The following is a 19,408-nucleotide window of genomic DNA, read 5'->3' as shown; positions in this document are numbered from 1 at the left end:
TTGACCGCTTACATTTGCGTAGAGGCGGCTACAATGGCGACCAGTCAATCACATCACCGTATCACCAAGTTGTCTCGTCTCATGCTAAAGCGGAAACAGATCAGGAATGGATTAGGACAAGGTAGTTACAAAGATTTTTGCACTTTTGTAAAAGTAAGTTTTTCACGTCGTAGAACGTACAAACATGAGCGAAATACTGCATCTGCTCATTACAACGTGCGCCTACAGGGTATCACAATACACAGTAACTATAGCTGAACGATCGTTGAGCAGACGGCGTTGGTAGCCCCTTGGTTCTTCTGGACAGTCATTTACTCAACTGATGGACGTCTGTTCGTCCGAAGACACCGCTACAGCCGTGTTCACTCCTGTCCTCTAAGGAGTACCATTCTACCATGCGTGGTACACTTTGACCATGGCGGCATGCAGACTTAGTTGTTTCGGAAATGTTTTCATTCTTGCGACAAAAGTCTATGACCATACCCTTTTAGACATCAGATAAATCGTTCTATTTCCATTTTATGACAATGACTGCATTGTCCCCCGTGTCCCCATGACATATTTTATATACCCTCCACAGTTAGTACTGCTCCCTGCCGGCTGTGCGTGGTTACTGATGTTGACGTCGAACGTAGGTGATGGTCATGGACGTATCTGCCCCTTCTTACGTCACGTGCCGGGCAGTTAGAATCCTGTCGCTTTTGTACCAGGAGAGAAGCAGTTTTGATGATGTGGACACGTTTCTCGGATGCAACTAGTTCCAATAGCCTCCGACAGATGGGTGTACTGAGAATCTACAGCCGGAAATACATACACGCTCGATGTTGCTGGCTTCCTAGTTCTCTACGACTCAGGTATCACCGCCAACAAAATTATGTACCAATTACTTATTTTAATTTTGAACGCTGTATATCAACGACCAGCTAGACAACATTACATTAACAGTATCCTCAGAATTTATTCAGTGATGCATTTAATCTAGCAATTATTGTAAAAAGCTGTCCAAAATTCAGTAAGATATTGACAGGATTGCGAAGTGCTACAAATATTGGCAGCTTGCTTCAGTTGTTCAGAAACGTAAAATTTAGCAATTCACAGAACGAAAAAAACCATAGTACCCTGGGACTACAATGTCAGTGCAGTACCATCGGAATCATTCAACACATTCTGGTTGAACCAACTTGCAATAGCATAAAATGGTGGGGGCTTTGTAATGGTGTGGGGTGTGTGCAGTTGAAGTGATATGGTATCCCTGATACGTCTAGATACGACTCTGACAGGTGACACGTACGTATGCATCCTTTCTGATACTTGTATCCATTCATGTCGATTGTGCATCCCGGCGGACTTGGGCAATTCGAGCAGGGCAGTGCGACATCCCACACGTCCAGACTTGCTACAGAGTGGCTCTAGGAACACTATTCTGAGTTTAAGGCTGGTGACCTACTCCTTTTGCGTAACTGCAGTTTAATTTATTAGTAATAGGACCTGGGTTCAATTCCCGTTTGTTCTGCTGCTGCTTGCCTTCAATAGACATCGTTAAAGAAACAAACATTGACTTTGTATTACGCACGATCGCGGTCAAATGAGCGTCCTTTCACAGAAATAACTTTTTCGGTGTACTGCTGATCTAGCACTAGCCTGTAGTGTTATAAGCTGATGCTGTAAAATAGCGTTTTCAGTGCTATACATGGAAGGAATGTCTAAAAACAAACCTTTTTTAATTAATACAATATGACGACCAAAGTTAATAATGTTCGAGCTATTAAAGTTTTTGTATTTTCATGCTGTAACTTGCGTATCTTTCAATTCATGGCGTCTGGCACAGCGAGATCGACGGTCGAGCGTTGAAGGCATTAGCCTACCACGCCTAGGCCCCTGTTCAATTCCTGGGTGGCTTTTTTTTTTAATTCGATATTTTTTCTGAGTATTTGGTAATTTGTGACAACATACAACTGACCCATCCCCCTCCTCCCCCTCTCCCATCACTGCCACTACCATGTGCAAATCGCAAGTTTCGATTTTTAAAAACTTGTAGTATAATTCAAAATGAGAAATTATTTTTTCAGAATATTCTTCTAAAACTCAGGTTTTTAAGACACAATTTCATATAATCAAAACAATAAAACCACAATGTTTAATACAAGCAACAGGTGTATCGGGAATTAAGAGTAGCCTCCGCTGGGAGCTGTGTGAGGAATCCAAGATAAGTTGAGCGCTGACTATGTTCTAACAAGACTGCGGGGCAGGGAGAGAGGAAGCGATCTTGAGCGCCATGGGCAGAGGTATGTCTGGGCAAGAATGTTTACGTATCGGCTTGAAAGGCTGCCAACATTATTAGCCATGCGTGCGCCGTAAGCGCAGTTGATCAGCAGCTACGGCATAAATTACGACACGGAAGAAACAAGATTTCTTGAAAGCACATTATACAGACGCTCGTATTCAAACACTCCTGACTTTATTTGTTCCTCTTCGACGCACTTAACAGGGGACGCCGCCATGCTACTAGATCGCTGAGGTTGCTGGCAGTCATAAATAAAAGACAGTCGACACGAAAGTTACAGATATGTACGGGTCACAACTTCGGAGCCTGTACAGGTCAAAACTTCGGAACGAAGCTCAACACACACACACACACACACACTCACTCACTCACACTCACACATACACACTCAAACAGTACACCGTCCCACACTCCTGCCCATCACATCACGTAGGTCTCCCATTGTCAGGTGCAGTGGTCCCGATGCAACGTCATATTATAGTTACGTTGCGATTTAATACTTGTGTACCACTTTAAATCTTCGATGCTGACTTGTTGAAGTAAGTTAAAAACAAAAAAAATCCCTTGGAGATGCCGTAACGCCGTACCGGAGCGCACCAGCCGAAATTAAGGTACAGGGTTGTACGTATCTAAAACGTCTGATGTTAGTGGTATAGCCACAATTTTGGTCGTAGGTAGGCTGAGTGGTGACGGGCCTAGTGGCATTTATCTCAAAGTTTAGTCTAACAGAACAGTACTATTCTTAGGAACGAACGTAACTTTTTTATGCATGAAACACACAACACTGGTGTAATATTCTACAATATTTATTAGTTGTTACACGAAGCGTTTTTGGCTGTTACGCAATCACCAGATATAAAGATAAGTATGTGGTGCAGTGAAATTTTTGTGGCTCGAGCATCTTAAACTAGTGCATTTACAGAGTATCTTCAATTCCAGAGATTAAAATGTTAATGTCGCAATTAGTAATAAAACAAGAGGGATTATTTCAGTGTAAATGCGATGTAAGATTATTTACTTAAGATAAAATATGTGACACATTAACTAATGAACTAGAGACTAATTACAGCAGTTGTTCATAGAAGAAAATAATTGAAGAATAAACTTTGGTGACATATTCCAAAGATGTGGCTGAACAAAAAAATAGTCTTTAATAGATTCTAAATTACAAACAGATAAGATACAATAGTCATATTCAGCAGGTGAGTAAAGCAGCTGCGATTATACAAAGTAACTTTTCTAACACAGGTAGAGAAATTATAATAACCGAAATGAAGGAAAATGGGGTAATTTACAACATGACGGTATGGGATTATTAGTAGTATCTGCAGTTAGAAGTGGTGAGTAAGGGAACAGTGTCTGCTCATTCCGTACTAAGCTTGGGCTGATGGACATGCTTTTGCCGGCCGGAGTGACCGAGCGGTTCTAGGCGCTACAGTCTGGAACCGCGCGACCGCCACGGTCGCAGGTTCGAATCCTGCCTCGGAAATGGATGCGTGTGATGTCCTTAGGTTAGTTAGGTTTAAGTAGTTCTATGTTCTAGGGGACTGATGACCACAGCAGTTAAGTCCCACAGTGCTCAGAGCCATTTGAACCATTTTTGACATGCTTTTAATAAATTCCTTTGTTTCAAGATAGTTCATCTTCCTTCCTTTTTATCCCTTTATTGTTATTTCATCCCCCCTCACGCCATGTAGGCAGCAGCGTGGGCTGGCAACGGTACAAATAACCCGATCTTCAGCCAGAAGAATGTAATGTTAAGTTAGATGCTGAGACAAAAAACGAGGAGACACATGTACTATGAATTTAAAATAATTTAAAAATGTATCGTGAAGGGAGAAATATAAATAATATAATCCTATCTCCATGAATTGCTTAAAAACAGTAATGAAAACACCTGAGCAACACTTGAAGAACATTAAACACTTGAAAACCAACTTAAATAACACTGAACATGACAGATGATTCACTGACCATTACAAATGAAGCACCGTGCACTTTCACTAAAACTGGAAAAATACCTACTCTGGATTTAGGTGAAAAGAAGGGAGGTTATGGAGAGAGATAGGAGAGTGGTGGTGATGAGGATGGAGGGCTGGTAAGACGTGGTGACGAGACAGGGGTGGCTGTGGGGGATAAGGAGAGAAAGGCATCTGGTACTGAGAGCTATAGATTTTAGAGGAAAGGGAGGTAGGGGACAACAGGGAAGGAGTACAGGAGGAGGTGTGGCAGGGAGAGGAGGAGGAGGGAGACCTGGGGAGGAGGTGGTTAGGGTAAGATAGATCCAGAGTTGGTAGGACTGAAGTATGTTTCGGTAGAGTTCGTGGTCTGGGAGAAGAAACGGTTGAAATTTCGTTGGGAGAGGGCGTGGAGAGTGTGCAGGCGAAGATTTTGTAGGACAGTGCTCAAGCACGTACAGTGCAAGTTGTTACTGATTTGTTTTACTGATGGTCCTGTTAAGTGCTATACCACCTACTGCACTCCCCTGACTTAAGCCCCCGTAAGTTCAACTCGATTTCTAAACTGAAGGAAGCCCTTCACGGCATTCGCTTCAGAACTGCTACAAATTCGTCGGGCAATAGACCGCGCCGTTCGAACTGTCAACATAACGGGCACCCCTGCTAAGAGTATACTACAACTTCCACATCGCTGGCAACGGACTATACACAATGCTGATGACTACTTTGAAGGTCAGAAAAACTTTGAAACACGTATCTATTTTGTACGATCTGTAAATAAATAGTTGCCACTATTAAAGTTCCAATCCTCATACATCCTAAATTCCTTGCCCCTCCCCCTCTCTCTGCTCATCTTCTCATCCTCCTTCTCTCTCTGCACATCTCCTCTTCCCCCCATCTTTCTGTGCATAACCTCCTCCTACCTACTCTCTGCGTCCATCTGCTCCTTCTTGCCCTCTACTTCCGTTCCTGTCTGAACGTTCAGTAGTCCCGCACATCTTCTCCTCCCTTCACCTCTCAGTGCATAAACTCCCCCCTCTCTCTCTCTCATCTCCTCCTTCCACCTCTCTGTGTTCATCTTCCCTCCCTGCCATCTCTCTGTGCATAACCTCCTCCCCCCTCTCTCTCCATTTCCTCATCCCCCATCTCTATTTTCATCTTCTCTCCCCGCCATCTCTCTGTGCATAACCTCCTCCCCCCCTCTCTCTCTATCTCCCCCTTCCCCCTCTCTATGTTCCTATGTTCATCTTCTCTTCCCGCCATCTCCCTGTGCATACCCCCCCCCCCCCCCTCCCTCGCTCTCTCCTCATCTCTTTCTCCGACTCTCCATGTTCAACTTCTCTTCCCGCCATCTCTCAGTGCATAACCTCCTCCCCCTCTCTCTCCATCCATCTTCTCCTCTCCCCTTCCATGTTTATTTCCGTCTGAATGTTCAGTAGAGTGTCATGTAAAAATTTGTTGTAAACCCGTTAAGACCTCTTCGAGATTTTTGGAAACAACCTTTCGCCTTTATATATTACATACATATTTATGTACGTAATGTATTATTGAAATAGATAGCCCATGTCCCTCCAAATATTCATTAGCGTATCGTGTAAGTATTGTGTAAAAAATGGAAGTGAATCGGTCAAGAAATTTTCGAGATTTGTGGTAACTATGCTTCTTCTTAATACATTGAATACATATGTAAAATATTTAGACTATGCCCATCCGAAAGTTTATTAGAGTATTGCGTAAAAATTTGAAGTAAATCGGACAAGAACTTTTCGAGATCTTCCGTAACGACGCTGACGCTATACATACGGGCCTAGTCCTTGTATATATATACGAGGGTCTTATGGCTTAAGTTGGTATTATCACTGGGATGAGCCCTGAGCAGCTGATATATCGACACTGTTTTGTTTATAACCTCAAGAACACATTTCAAGATGGTGAGTCCGCTTGAAACATCCACACTAGTTTAACAACGTTCTGTTATTCGTTTTTTTACTTGCTGAGGGGTAGAAAGCAGTGGATATATACTGTAGAATGTCTTATGTTTAAGATGGAGGTGGTATGAATCGTGCAAATTTTTACAAGTGGCTAGAGCAGTACAAAAATGGTCGCGACTTATTGACTGACGAACACCTTTCTGGTAGAGCAGTTGCAGTTTCTACTCCCTCATTTGAAAGTCAAATTGATTACATTATTCGTGCCGACCGCCTTGTGACTGCTGAAATGATAGTTGATAAGGTTCAAGTTAGTACTGGTACAGTTCATAACGTTATCTGTAACAAGCTGAAGTACCGAAAAGCATGTGCACGATGGGTCCCAAAGGAGTTAACAAGGCTATACAAGGACACAAGGAAACAAGTTTGAATGTGTGCACAGAGCTAAAGGAACGTTATGAAGGAGAAGGTGAGCATTTCCTCAACAAAATTTTAACTTGGGTTCACTATTATGAGCCAGAATCAAAAAGACAAAGCATGGAGTGGAACCACACCTGTCAAGAAAAAATTCAAAACACAAGCATCAGCAGGAAAAGTCATGTATCTCGAAGAGCACCGTACAATGAACAGACAGTACTACTCGGATTTGCTTTTAAACAAGGTGAAGCCAGCCGTGAGAGAGAGAGACGTCGTGGATCTCAGAGGAGAGGTATGATTCTCCAGTGAAACCATCGACAAAATAGGCTGAAGAGTACTGCCTCATCCCCCTTACAGTCCTGATTTAGCACCTAGTGATTTCCATTTGTTTGGTGTACAGAAGGAGGCATTACATGGGAAGAGATTCCAGGAGAAAGAGGACGTGAAAAAGTTTGTGGTAAATTGGTTCAAAAATCAAGATAATGAGTTCTTTGCAGCCGGAATAAAAAAAGCTTGTAGCCCGTTGGAACTAGTGCATAGATGTTCAAGGGGACTATGTTAAGAAGTAGAAAAAGTATTGTTTTGTAAAAATATACGTTTTCTTCTCCATACCAATTTGTCTCTTTAATTATTGAATGACTGGGTTAGGTTAGAGCCAAAGAAACTGGTATACCTGCCTAATATCGTGTAGGGTCTACGAGAGCACGCAGAGGTGCCGCAACACGACGTAGCATGGACTTAGAGCAGGAGGGAATAGACATCATGAATCCTGCAGGACTGTCCAAAAGTCCGTAGGAGTACCAGAGAGTGGAAAACTCTTCTTAACAGCAAGCTGCAAGCTATCCCTGATATGCTCAATAATGTTCAAGTTCATGCTGGTGGCCAGCGGAAGTGTTTAAACTCAGAAGAGCGATGATGGAGCCACTGTCTAGCAGCTCTGAATGTGTGTGGGGTGTCGCATTATCCTACGGAATGCACAATGGACATAATGGATGCAGGTGGTCAGACAGGATGCTTACGCACGCGTCAACTGTAAGAGTCGTATCTAGACGTATCAGGGGCCCATATCACTCCAACAGCACACGCGCCACACTATTACAGAGCCACCACCAGCTTGACAGTCCCCTGCTGACAGCATATACATCTACGTCTAGGTGATTGCTCTGCTACTCACAATAAAGTGCCTAACAGAAGGTTCAATGAACCACCTTCAGCTGTCTCTCTACTGTTCCACTCTCGAACGGCGTGCGGGAAAAATGAGCACTTTAATTTTTCTGTGCGAGCCCTGATTTCTCCTATTTTATCGTGATGATCATTTCTCCCCATGTAGGTGGGTGCCAACAGAATGTTTTCGCAATCGGAGGAGAAAACTGGTGATTGAAATTTTATGAGAAGATCCCGTCGCAATGAAAAACGCCTTCATTTTAATGATTGCCACTACAATTCACGTATCATGTCTGTGGCACTATCTCCCCTATTTCGCGATAATACAAAACGAGCTGCCCTTCTTTGTACTTTTTCGATGTCATCCGTCAGTCCCGCCTAATGCGGATTCCCAGCAATACTTCAGAATAGGGCGGACAAGCGTGGTGTAAGCAGTCTCTTTAGTAGACCTGTTGCACCTTCTGAGTGTTCTGCCAATAAACTGCAGTCTTTGGTTTGCTCTACCCACATCATTACTATGTGATCGTTCCAATTTAGGTTATTTGTAATTGTAATCTCTAAGTATTTAGTTGAATTTACGGCCTTCAGATTTGTGTGACTTATTGCGTAATCGTAATTTAGTGTATTTCTTTTAGTATTCACGTGAATAACTTCACACTTTTCTTTATTCAGGGTCAATTGCCACTTTTCGCACCATACACATATCTTATCTAAATCATTTTGCAGCTCGGTTTGGTCATCTGATGACTTTAAAAGACGGTAAATGACCGCGTCATCTGCAGACAATCTAAGACGGCGATTCAGATTGTCTACTATGCCGTTAATATAGATCAGGAACAATAGAGGGCCTATAACACTTCCTTCGCGAACGCCGGATATTACTTCTGTTTTACTCGATGACTTTCCGTCTATTACTACGAACTGTGACCTTTCTGACAGGATATCACGAATCCAGTGGCACAACTAAGGCGATATTCCATAGGCGCGCAGTTTGGTTAGAAGACGCTTGTGAGGAACGGTGTCGAAAGCCTTCTGGAAATCTAAAAATATGGAATCAATTTGACATCCCCTGTCGATAGCACTCATTACTTCGTGAGTATAAAGAGTTAGTTGTGTTTCGCATGAACTATATTTTCTGAATTCGTGCTGACTATGTGTCAATAAATCGTTTTCGTCGAGGTACTTCATAATGTTCGAATACAGTATATGTTCCTAACCCTACTGTAAATCTACGTTAGTGATATGGGCCTGTAATTCAGCGGATTACTACTACTTCCCTTCTTGGGTATTGATGGGACTTGAACCATTTTCCAGTCTGTAGGTAAGGAACTTTCTGTGAGCGAGCGGTTGTATATAATTGCTAAATATGGAGCTATTGTATCAGCATACTTTGATAGGATTGGTTCAAATGGCTCTGAGCACTATGCGACTTAACTTCTGAGGTCATCAGTTGCCTAGAACTTAGAACTAATTAAACCTAACTAACCTAAGGACATCACACACATCCATGCCCGAGGCAGGATTCGAACCTGCGACCGTAGCGGTCGCTCGGCTCCAGACTGTAGCGCCCAGAACCGCACGGCCACTCCGGCCGGCCTCTGAGAGGAACCTGACCAGTATACAATCTGGACCGGAGGACTTGGCTATATTAAGTGATTTAAGCTAAATTTTCACCTAGGATATGTATTTCTATGTTTCTCATCTTGGCAATAGTTCTTGATCGGAATACAGGAATATTTACTTCATCTTCTTTGGTGAAGGAGTTTCGCAAAAACCGTGTTTAGTAAGTCTGTTTTAGTGGCACTGTCATCAGTGACTTCACCGTTGTTATCGCACAGTGAAGGTATTGACTGCGTCTTGTCACTAGTGTGCTTTATGTATGACCAGAATCTCTTTGGGTTTTCTGGCAGATTTCGAGACATAATTTCGTTGTGGAAATTAGTAAAAGCATCTCGCATTGAAGTACGCTCTATATTTCGAACTTCTGCAAAACTTTGCCAGTCTTCTGGACTTTGCGTTCTTTTTAATTTGGTATGCTTTTTTTCGCTCTTCTGCAACAGCGAGCTGACCCGTTTTGTGTACCATGGGGGATCAGTATCATCACTTATTAATTTATGTGGTATATATCTCTCAATTGCCGTCAATTGCCTCTTTGAAATCATTCCACATCTTTTCTACGCTCACGTGATCAGTTCGGAAGGAGTGCAGACTGTCTCTTAAAAAGGAGTTAAGAGCATTTTTATCAGCTTTTTTCTAAATAGATATAATTTGCGTTTCTTTTTGATGGTTGTAGATGTTACGGTATTCAGCCTAGCAGCAAATGCCTTATGGTCGCTAATCCCTGTATTCGTCACGATACTCACTATTTGTCCAGGATTATTTGTTGCTAAGAGGTCAAGTATGCTTTCGCAACCATTTACGCTTCGAGTGGGCTCATGAACTAATTGCTCAAAATAATTTTCTGAGAAAGCATTTATTGCAATTACGATGTCGTTTTATGCCTGCTGCCAGCTTTAAACGCATATTTTTCCAGCATATCGAGGGTAGACTGAAGTCACCAACGACTGTAATTGTATGAGCGGGGTAGCTATCTGAAATGAGACTCAGGTTTTCTTTGAACTGTTCAGCAACTATATCTTCTGAGTCGGATGGTCGGTAAAACGATCCGATTAATAGTTTAGTTCGATTGTCTGGTATAACCTCTACCCATACTAATTCGATTGAACTATCTACTTCAATTTCACTACAAGGCAAATTACTTCTGACAGAAATAAATACTCCACCGGCAACTGTATTCAATCTATCCTTTCTGAACACTGTTAGATACTTTGAAAAAATTGCGGCTGAACTTATTTCCGGCTTTAGCCAGCTTTCTGTACCTATAACTATTTGAGCTTCAGTGCTTTCTATTAGGGCTTTGAGCTCTGGTTCTTTCCCAACACAGCTACGACAATTTACAACTATAATTCCGATCGTTTCTACAACTACCTTAATGTGTTTGACCTGCCCCCTTTTAGACGGACGCCCTTTCTGTGGTTTCCTGAGACCCTCTGGCCTAAAAAGCCACCCTGTCCCTTCCACACAGGCCCCGCTACCCGTGTAGCCGCTTCCTGTGTGTAGTGGACTCCTGGCCTATTAAGCGGAACCGGATACCCACCACCTGATGGCGCAAGTCAAGGAATCTGCAGCTTACACGGGCACAGAACCGCCTGAGCCACTGATTCAGACCCTCCACTCGGCTCTGCACCAAAGGACCACAGTCCGTTCTGTCGACGATGCTGCAGATGGTGAGCTCCGCCTTAATCTCGGAAGCAAGACTGGCAGTCTTTACCATTTCCGCTAGCCGCCCGAAACCAGAAAGAATCTCCTCCAACGCAAAGCGAGACACTTCATTGGTACCGACATGGGCTACCACCTACGGTTGGCAGCACCCTGTACTCTTCATGGCATCTGGAAGCACCCTTTCCACATGCGGAACGACTCCCCCTGGTATGCACACAGAGTGCACACTGAATTCCTTCCCCTCCTTGGCAACCATGTTCCTAGGGGGCCCCATTATGCGCATAATGTTGGATCTCCTAACTACCAGCAAACCTACCCTCTGTGAATGCCCAGACCTTGCGGGCCAAGAAGCTTCCTCTGGAACAGGGTGGACGACTGCATCCAGCTCATAGACTTCGTCGACCACACATAACGCCCAAAACCTGTTCGTCAAACGAACCGGGGAGGTCCTACGATCAGCCCAATGGAAAGTCTTTCCTTGCCTGCCAGACTTTGGAATGATCTTCCACTCGACCACAAGTGAGGGGTGAACCACAGTGCAGGCAGTACCTGGGGCGGCCACAGCAGTGGATCGATCGGGGAACACGTGGGACGTGCTCAACGTCCCTCACATCCCTGTGTCTGATCCCCCACAGCGATGCCCATTGGCAGCAGCCTCAAGCTGTGTGACGGAAGCAAACACAGCCTGGAGCTGTGAGCGAGAGTTCGCCAGCTCAGCTCGCATCTGTACACAACAATCACAGTTCGCCGGCCGCGGTGGCCGTGCGGTTCTGGCGCTGCAGTCCGGAACCGCGCGCCCGCTACGGTCGCAGGTTCGAATCCTGCCTCGGGCATGGATGTATGTGATGTCTTTAGGTTAGTTAGGTTTAAGTAGTTCTAAGTTCTAGGGGACTAATGACCTCAGATGTTAAGTCCCATAGTGCTCAGAGCCATTTGAACCGGAACCGCGGGACTGCTACGGTCGCAGGTTCGAATCCTGCCTCGGGCATGGGTGTATGTGATGTCCTTAGGTTAGTTAGGTTTAAGTAGTTCTAAGTTCTAGGGGACTTATGACCTAAGATGTTGAGTCCCATAGTGCTCAGAGCCAACAATCACAGTTCCTATCTATTACTGCAGTCGCTCCTGTTAGACGCTCGTAAAAATATGTAAAAAACGAACGTTGTACTCAGCTTACTAGCAGTAGGAACACGAGGTGCACTGTCTCTGACGATCTATCCGACACTGAGAAATACTAACCAGAACTAACAAAATCCTATACGATACGAGGATGGATAATAACAGCGGTACTGCCCGCATCTCGTGGTCGTGCGGTAGCGTTCTCGCTTCCCACGCCCGGGTTCCCGGGTTCGATTCCCGGCGGGGTCAGAGATTTTCTCTGCCTCGTGATGGCTGGGTGTTGTGTGCTGTCCTTAGGTTAGTTAGGTTTAAGTAGTTCTAAGTTCTAGGGGACTTATGACCACAGCAGTTGAGTCCCATAGTGCTCAGAGCCATTTGAACCATTTTTGAACAGCGGTACTGTACGCTATGCTGTTATTAAAATAAAAACGAAAGCTTGTGCCTAGTAAGCACTCTAACACGCAAGAAATCACAGAAAAATCTAGTAACTACACGGGTATCTGTAAATAAGTCCCTCCTGTTGGAAGCTCATAAAAATATATAACATGGATTTATGAGGGTGTCTCCATACCTGTACACGTCCATCCGCTCGATACAACTTGAAACGGGATACATCCCACCAGGCAGCATGTTTCGAGTCATCAATAGTCCAATGTCGGTGTTGACGGGCCCAAGCGAGGTGTAAAGCTTTGTGTCGTGCAGTCAACACGGCTGCACGAGTGTGCCTTCTGCTCCGAAAGCCCATATCAATGATGTTTCGTTGAATGGTTCGCACACTGACACTTGTTGATGGTGCAGCACTGAAATTTGCAGCAGTTTGCAGAAGAGTTGCACTTCCGTCACGTTGAACGATTCCCTTCAGTGGTCGGACTCGCATTCGGGAGGACGGCGGTTCAATCCCGCGTCCGGCCATCCTGATTTAGGTTTAACGTGATTTCCCTAAATCACTCCAGGCAAATGCCGGGTTGGTTCCTTTGAAAGGGCACGGCCGACTTCCTTCCCCGCTCTTCCCTAATCCTATGAGACCGATGATCTCGCTGTCTGGTCTCCTCCTCCAAAAACAACGCAACCCTCTTCAGTGGTCGTTGGTCCCGTTCTTGCATGATCTTTCTCCGGCCGCAGCGATGTCGGAAATTTGATTTTTACCGGACTCCTGATATTCACGGGACACTTGTGAAATGGTCGTACGGGACCTCGGGGATGCTGTGTCCCATCGCTCGTGCGCCGACTACAACACCATGTTCAAACTCAGTTAACTCCTGATAGCCTGCCATTGTAGCAGCGGTAACCGGTTTAACGACTGTGCCAGAAACTTGTCTTCTATAGGCGTTGCCGACCACAGCGCCGTAATCTGCCTGTGTACATATCTCTGTAATTGAATATGCATGCCTATACCAGTTTTTTTTGCACTTCAGTGTGCATAAAAAGAAGAAATGTAAACGGATTTTTTTGTTATGAAAACATGTGACAGCAGAACTGTAAACTGAAAGTAATTTTTAAAATTTTCTTTTTCATACCAAAACTACCACTCCCATCCACAATTACGAACAAAAGCAAATCAACCGAGTGATGATGTGTCACAATTGATTTTAATTTCCGGCTCTTCAGGAGGATTTTCCAAAAAAATTCTTTCATACAAACCGTCTTCCGACAATGTCGAACATAACAAAGACAAAAATGAACCAAATCTGTCGAGCCGTTCTTAGTTGATGATATTTCGTGTATGCGACAATTGATATTAATTTAGGACTTTTCGTTGCATTTTCCAAAAATTTTCTTTCGTAGAAATCGTGTCCCGACAATAAAGCATGTATCGAAGCAATCCTTTAAAAACCGAATAACAATCACAGAGGAAAAGGAAGAGAACTCTCAATGTCTATTATTTAGTCGCACAATCGACGGGTACCGCAAATTTTCTATGAACAATATTACAACGCCATCACAAAGCTTTTAAACATTTCGTTGCCGATGAAGGAGATAAAAGCTATAACGATCGACAGTCTATCTGTACAGGGTTAATTGTTCTGTACACCAAGAACTTTGTGTTAATACGCAGGCATGGGACACGCGTTGGAATTTGTGGTGCAGATCGTAAATTTTCTGAAGTTGCACGCATTATTATATCGCTAGTTGCAGTAGTTGTTGATTTAACTGAACGAAGAGTATGGAGGCTTTATTTATTACTGTAATGTATATTGGTTAACTCCAAGGACATGCTAGGAAGGAGTTTAGACCTCTCTTGTTCGATTTCAAAAAGGAAAAAGGAAAGCAAGAGCGAAAATTAGAAGATTCTGAATGCATTGCAGAAGTTGCACTTTAAATAGAGTTGACAGCAGACTGCCCTCAGTAAGACGTTGCACGATGAGAAACAGCTTGTTTCTGATTTGATAGGGATGGATTTAAAAAGAAAATCGCATTGTGGGAGGGACAAATCCAACAAAACCTTCCGATCATTTCCCTAAAGTCAATGCTGCTAAAGAAAAAGCTGATTTTGGAAAATTCATTTTGCATTGAAAGAATTACAAGGATACCTTTCTAAATGTTTTGAGAACATTACGAGTCTTGCATTTGTTTTTCAGCTGATTTCGAGGACGCTGAAAGTGGTTCAAATGGTTCAAATGGCTCTGAGTACTATGGGACTTAACATCTATGGTCATCAGTCCCCTAGAACTTAGAACTACTTAAACCTAACTAACCTAAGGACATCATATAACACCCAGTCATCACGAGGCAGAGAAAATCCCTGACCCCGCCGGGAATCGAACCCGGGAACCCGGGCGCGGGAAGCGAGAACGCTACCGCACGACCACGAGCTGCGGACGACGCTGAAAGTGACGCTGTGCATATCCAGATAGAATTTTGTTCGATCTGCAGTGTAATTCCCGCTTAAAAGAAAACTTCTTTTACATTAAAGCAGTCCAGGAATTCTACCTTGTGTTCCTTGGGAAGACTTACCACGTGTCGATCATGATGTTTGGAAATGTGATATTAATGTTTTTATCAGCATAAGTGCGTGGAAGGCTTTTTTCGATTATAAATTAAGACACGGTTACTTGGCAACATGAGTGACGAAAATCCACGGAACTTTGTGCGTCTGTCTATACTCCGGCAGTATGGGCCAAATATAAATTTTATTGTGTCTTCAGCTCGACATAATAACTAAATAATACTAAAAATTTGTTTGTTTGTGATCTATGTTGTTGAGAAATATGGTTTTGTGTCCCGCCTGGAAGGCGGCCCGTGGGTTTGCACCTGTAAACTGAAGGGTAGGGCGAATGTAGGAAGCGAATAGGAGCAGGTGAGGTAAAAATCTCGGTACTGCCAGTTTTTTTTTCCTTTATTGAATTTCAATTCCCCCCGAAGGGGGCGGGCTGGCAGCAGCTTAGTATGCCGCTCTTACTGCCAGTAAAGTAAAAGTGGTTTTACTATATCTCAACACACTAATATAAGTGAATACATAACTTTGTACTGAGGAGCACTTAGGTGCGTAGCCGGATGTACTAAAGCCAACAGAGGCAAAATTTGAAGTGGTTCGCCCACTAAGAAGATGAATCAATGTTAGTTGGTCGTCTGCTCGTGAACAAAATGGACTAAATCTGGAGCGGCGCTCGTAGAGCTGCACAGTTCCGGCTAGAGGGCGCTGTCGTCGGCGAGGATCTACCGCTCTCGTAGTGCCAACCTAAGAATGGGCACCTACGCTGTGGCATCGTAGCTATCGATACGACATATGAAATATGAAACAAAGCCGCATGCCATATTTAGAGCTTTCGGAGTTTGTCCCGCTTCCGCCTCTTCCGACTCACTAAACACGATGTGTTAGAGGGGGAAGTGTGCACTCGGCCGAGAGAGAGACTGGAATGTGTGCATAAACACGTGGGCAGAGTTCTTGGGCATACCTGTGTTACATCGTTCAAATGTAAGTGCAAATTAGGAAGTTTACCACCAATGCAGAAGGTGAATGCTATGTTGTCAGACGCTGGTAATATACTGCAATACTTTATTTCTTTCATTTCTGTAGCATTTCTCTCATTAACCCCACCTGAGACATTTTACTCGTTAAAACTATCAACTGTTTCGTTCTATTATTGCTAGGTGAAAAACTGAAGCAGTGCACAGGACATCAGGCTCACACTCCGCACTAAACTCAACACTGCTCCCGGCCACGACCGCGTTACCTACCGCCACCTCAAACACTGCCCTCCCTCCTTCCTTGCAGCCCTTGCCACCCTCTACAAAGTCATCCTTGCCACCGGCTTCTACCCCGACCTGTGGAAAACCTCCCGTCTCCTGATGTTCTCCAAACCCAACAAGTCTCCATCTGATCCCTCTTCCTATCGTCCTATATGTCTCACATCGGTGTTCAGCAAACTCTTGGAATCCATTCTTATCCGGCGCATCCATCACCACCTCCACCGAAACCACCTGCTCCCCAACTGGCTTTCGACCTTCCTTCTCTGCCGATGACTAACTCTTACGCCTCGCTCATCTCCTCTCCCTCCAGCTTAACTCCCGTCACTCCGCCATTTTTGTCTCCCTCGACCTCGAAAAGGCCTACCACCGTGTCTGGCATCCCGCCTGTTTAAACTCCAAACCTATGCCCTTCCTGTCAACTACATCTGTCTGATGGCCTCCTTCCTCTCCCGCCGCCCCTCCTACATTACCATCTATAATGCCAATTCCCACACCTTCTACCCCTCTGCAGGTGTGCCCCAGGGCTCTGTCCTCTCCCCTCTCCTCTACCTCCTGCACACGATAGATATGCCCCAACCGCCCCCCCCCCTCCAGTACACCTCTTGCAGTATGCCAATGATGCCGCATTCCTTGCCCTCGCTCCTACCCTCCAACGGTCATAACGCCTTCTCCAGAATCACCTTGACCTTTTTGCTGCATGGTGTAACCAGTGGCTCCTGAAAAACAATCCTTCCCCAAGACCCGGGCAATCATCATAGGTTGTACCACTCGCTCCTTCCGGCTCCTGGATTTCTCCCTTACCATCTGCGCCCGTCCTGTCCACCTCTCCCCCACTCTCACCTACCTTGGCCTCACCATTGACCGTCACCTCACCTGGATCCCTCATCTCTGCTCCATCCAATCCAAAGCGCACAACCGCCTCCGACTCCTCAAACTCCTCTCTGGCTGGACATGCGGGTTGCACCCCTCTACCATCCTCCACACCTACAACTCCGTCCCATCCTCTGTTATGCCAGTCCCACCTGGATATCCGCCTCTCCCCCCCCCCCCAAAAAATCTATAAGTCCTTCCAGATCCTCGAGCGCCATGCACCCCTCCTCACCTTCCGTATACGCCTCCTGTCCCTCATGCGGATCCTCTATGACCTCTCTCCTTTCCCCCATCTGCTCCTATTCCTCAAACATATCCGCATACTCTACACCTCCCACTGCCTTGATCCCCCTCACCCCCTGGTTGCTCCTCTCCTCTCCCATCCCCACCCTCTGCTACGCCTTCCCTATTGTGTCCCCAATACCCTCCATCTCTACACCCTTCATCTCCTTTCCCAAGGTGCCTTCCGTCAGCTCCCCCTCCTGGATGATGCCCTCTCTCCCTCCATTTGTCCCTCCTATCAACTCTGATCCTCATCCCCCTCCTTTCCTCTGTCCTTTCCCTGAGCTCCCTCTTTCCCCTCCCCACCTTCCATCCTGTTTTCTCCCCAGCTAATCTCTCCCTGCCTCCCTTCTCCCACCCCCAAGTCCTTTTGTATTCCCCTCCTCCTCTGCCTTTCCCCACTCCCTGTCACGTCTGCCCAGCACCCCCCCCCCTCCCCGCTCTTATGGGTCCTCGTCCTCCATCATCTCCTTTCCCCCCTTCCCCCTTCGTTTTTCCTCTCCTTCCCCCCCTTTTTCTTTCCCATCATCTGTCCAGGTTCCCCCCATCTGCCCTCGGCTGTGGTATGTCATATTTGCTAACCTTTTAGTGCAGTGTTCAAGTGAATATTCAATGTTGTTCGTCTTTACAAAGTGTTGCGAACAGAAATCATGCTATCGCTGGGTGTGAATTTTATGTCTCTTGCGAACAGAAACCAGACTGTCGCCGTGTTTTTTAATTGTCTGTCTATTATTTTACCTGTCTGCTTCATATGTATTTTATTAGCATCATCATCCCTTTGTTCTATGTTTTAAGTTCCACGATTTTCAACCATGTTACCATGTAAGTCTCCGATTTTATCGCCTGTTTTTATTATTTATGATTTTCATCTTTTTAAAACAAATTCTGTAGGCTGTAGAGCGGCATACTAAGCTGCTGCCAGCCTGCCCCCTTCGGGGGGCATCGAAACACAATAATAAAAAAAAGACCTGAAGCACGTGTAACGCCGATTATGTCTATGCAGTCCTTGAAAATATTGTTGTATCTCCGAAACGCGTTGGAGCATTAGAAAATAAAAATATTGTGACTGAAGACGGAATATTATTAATAAAATCTTTCCCTAACCTAGAAGTTATAGTGACAGGCAGCCCATGACTTAATGTCTATTAATAATGTTACACAAATTTACCGTTGTTTACGACAGCATAACTACAGCGCTGTAGCGTCTGTAAGGTAAACATCCTTCTTTTGATTACATAAAGTGACGAGCTAAATGCAAGTTCATTAAAAAAAGTGTCTGCTGTACTTGATGAAACTCTCGTTTCGCAGATTCCTTTTAATTCACAGGAATAAAGTTCTCGTTTCTGTTTGCACTTCATGCTGTTATTTACTATGTGGTAAAGTTATCAGAGCATCAAAAGCAACTGCAACGTGATTTGGACAAGATATCTATGCCAACTGAACCTCAATAATGAAAAGTGTGGTGTCTTCCACATGGATACTAAAAAGAATCCGTTAAATTTCGATTATACGATAAACCACATAACTCTAAAAGCTGTCAATTGAACTAAATACCTGGGGATAACAGTTACGAACAAGTTAAATTCAATGATCACATAGATAATGTTGTGAAGAAGATGAACCACAGACTGCTTTATGCTGGCAGAACACTTAGAAGATGCAACAGATCGATTAAAAACTGCCAAGTTACGCCTGTCCGTCCGCTACTACTGTACTGCCATGTAGTGTGGGATCCGTACCAGGCAGGATGTCCACCCCTGTTAGCTGGCTGCACGGCAGTTCAGCGTGTTCGGTCAAAGGGTTAGCTACCCTCCGTAACAAAAAAACTGACTGAATCGATCAACGAAGAACCTAAATGGGTGTCATCGGACGTCCGCCCAGAACAAATTCAACGAATGATATAGAACAAAAATAGA

The sequence above is a fragment of the Schistocerca nitens genome, chromosome 7 (genome assembly GCF_023898315.1).
Source record: "Schistocerca nitens isolate TAMUIC-IGC-003100 chromosome 7, iqSchNite1.1, whole genome shotgun sequence".
Taxonomy (NCBI): Eukaryota; Metazoa; Arthropoda; class Insecta; order Orthoptera; family Acrididae; genus Schistocerca; species Schistocerca nitens.
Note: the sequence above shows the minus strand (reverse complement) of the source record.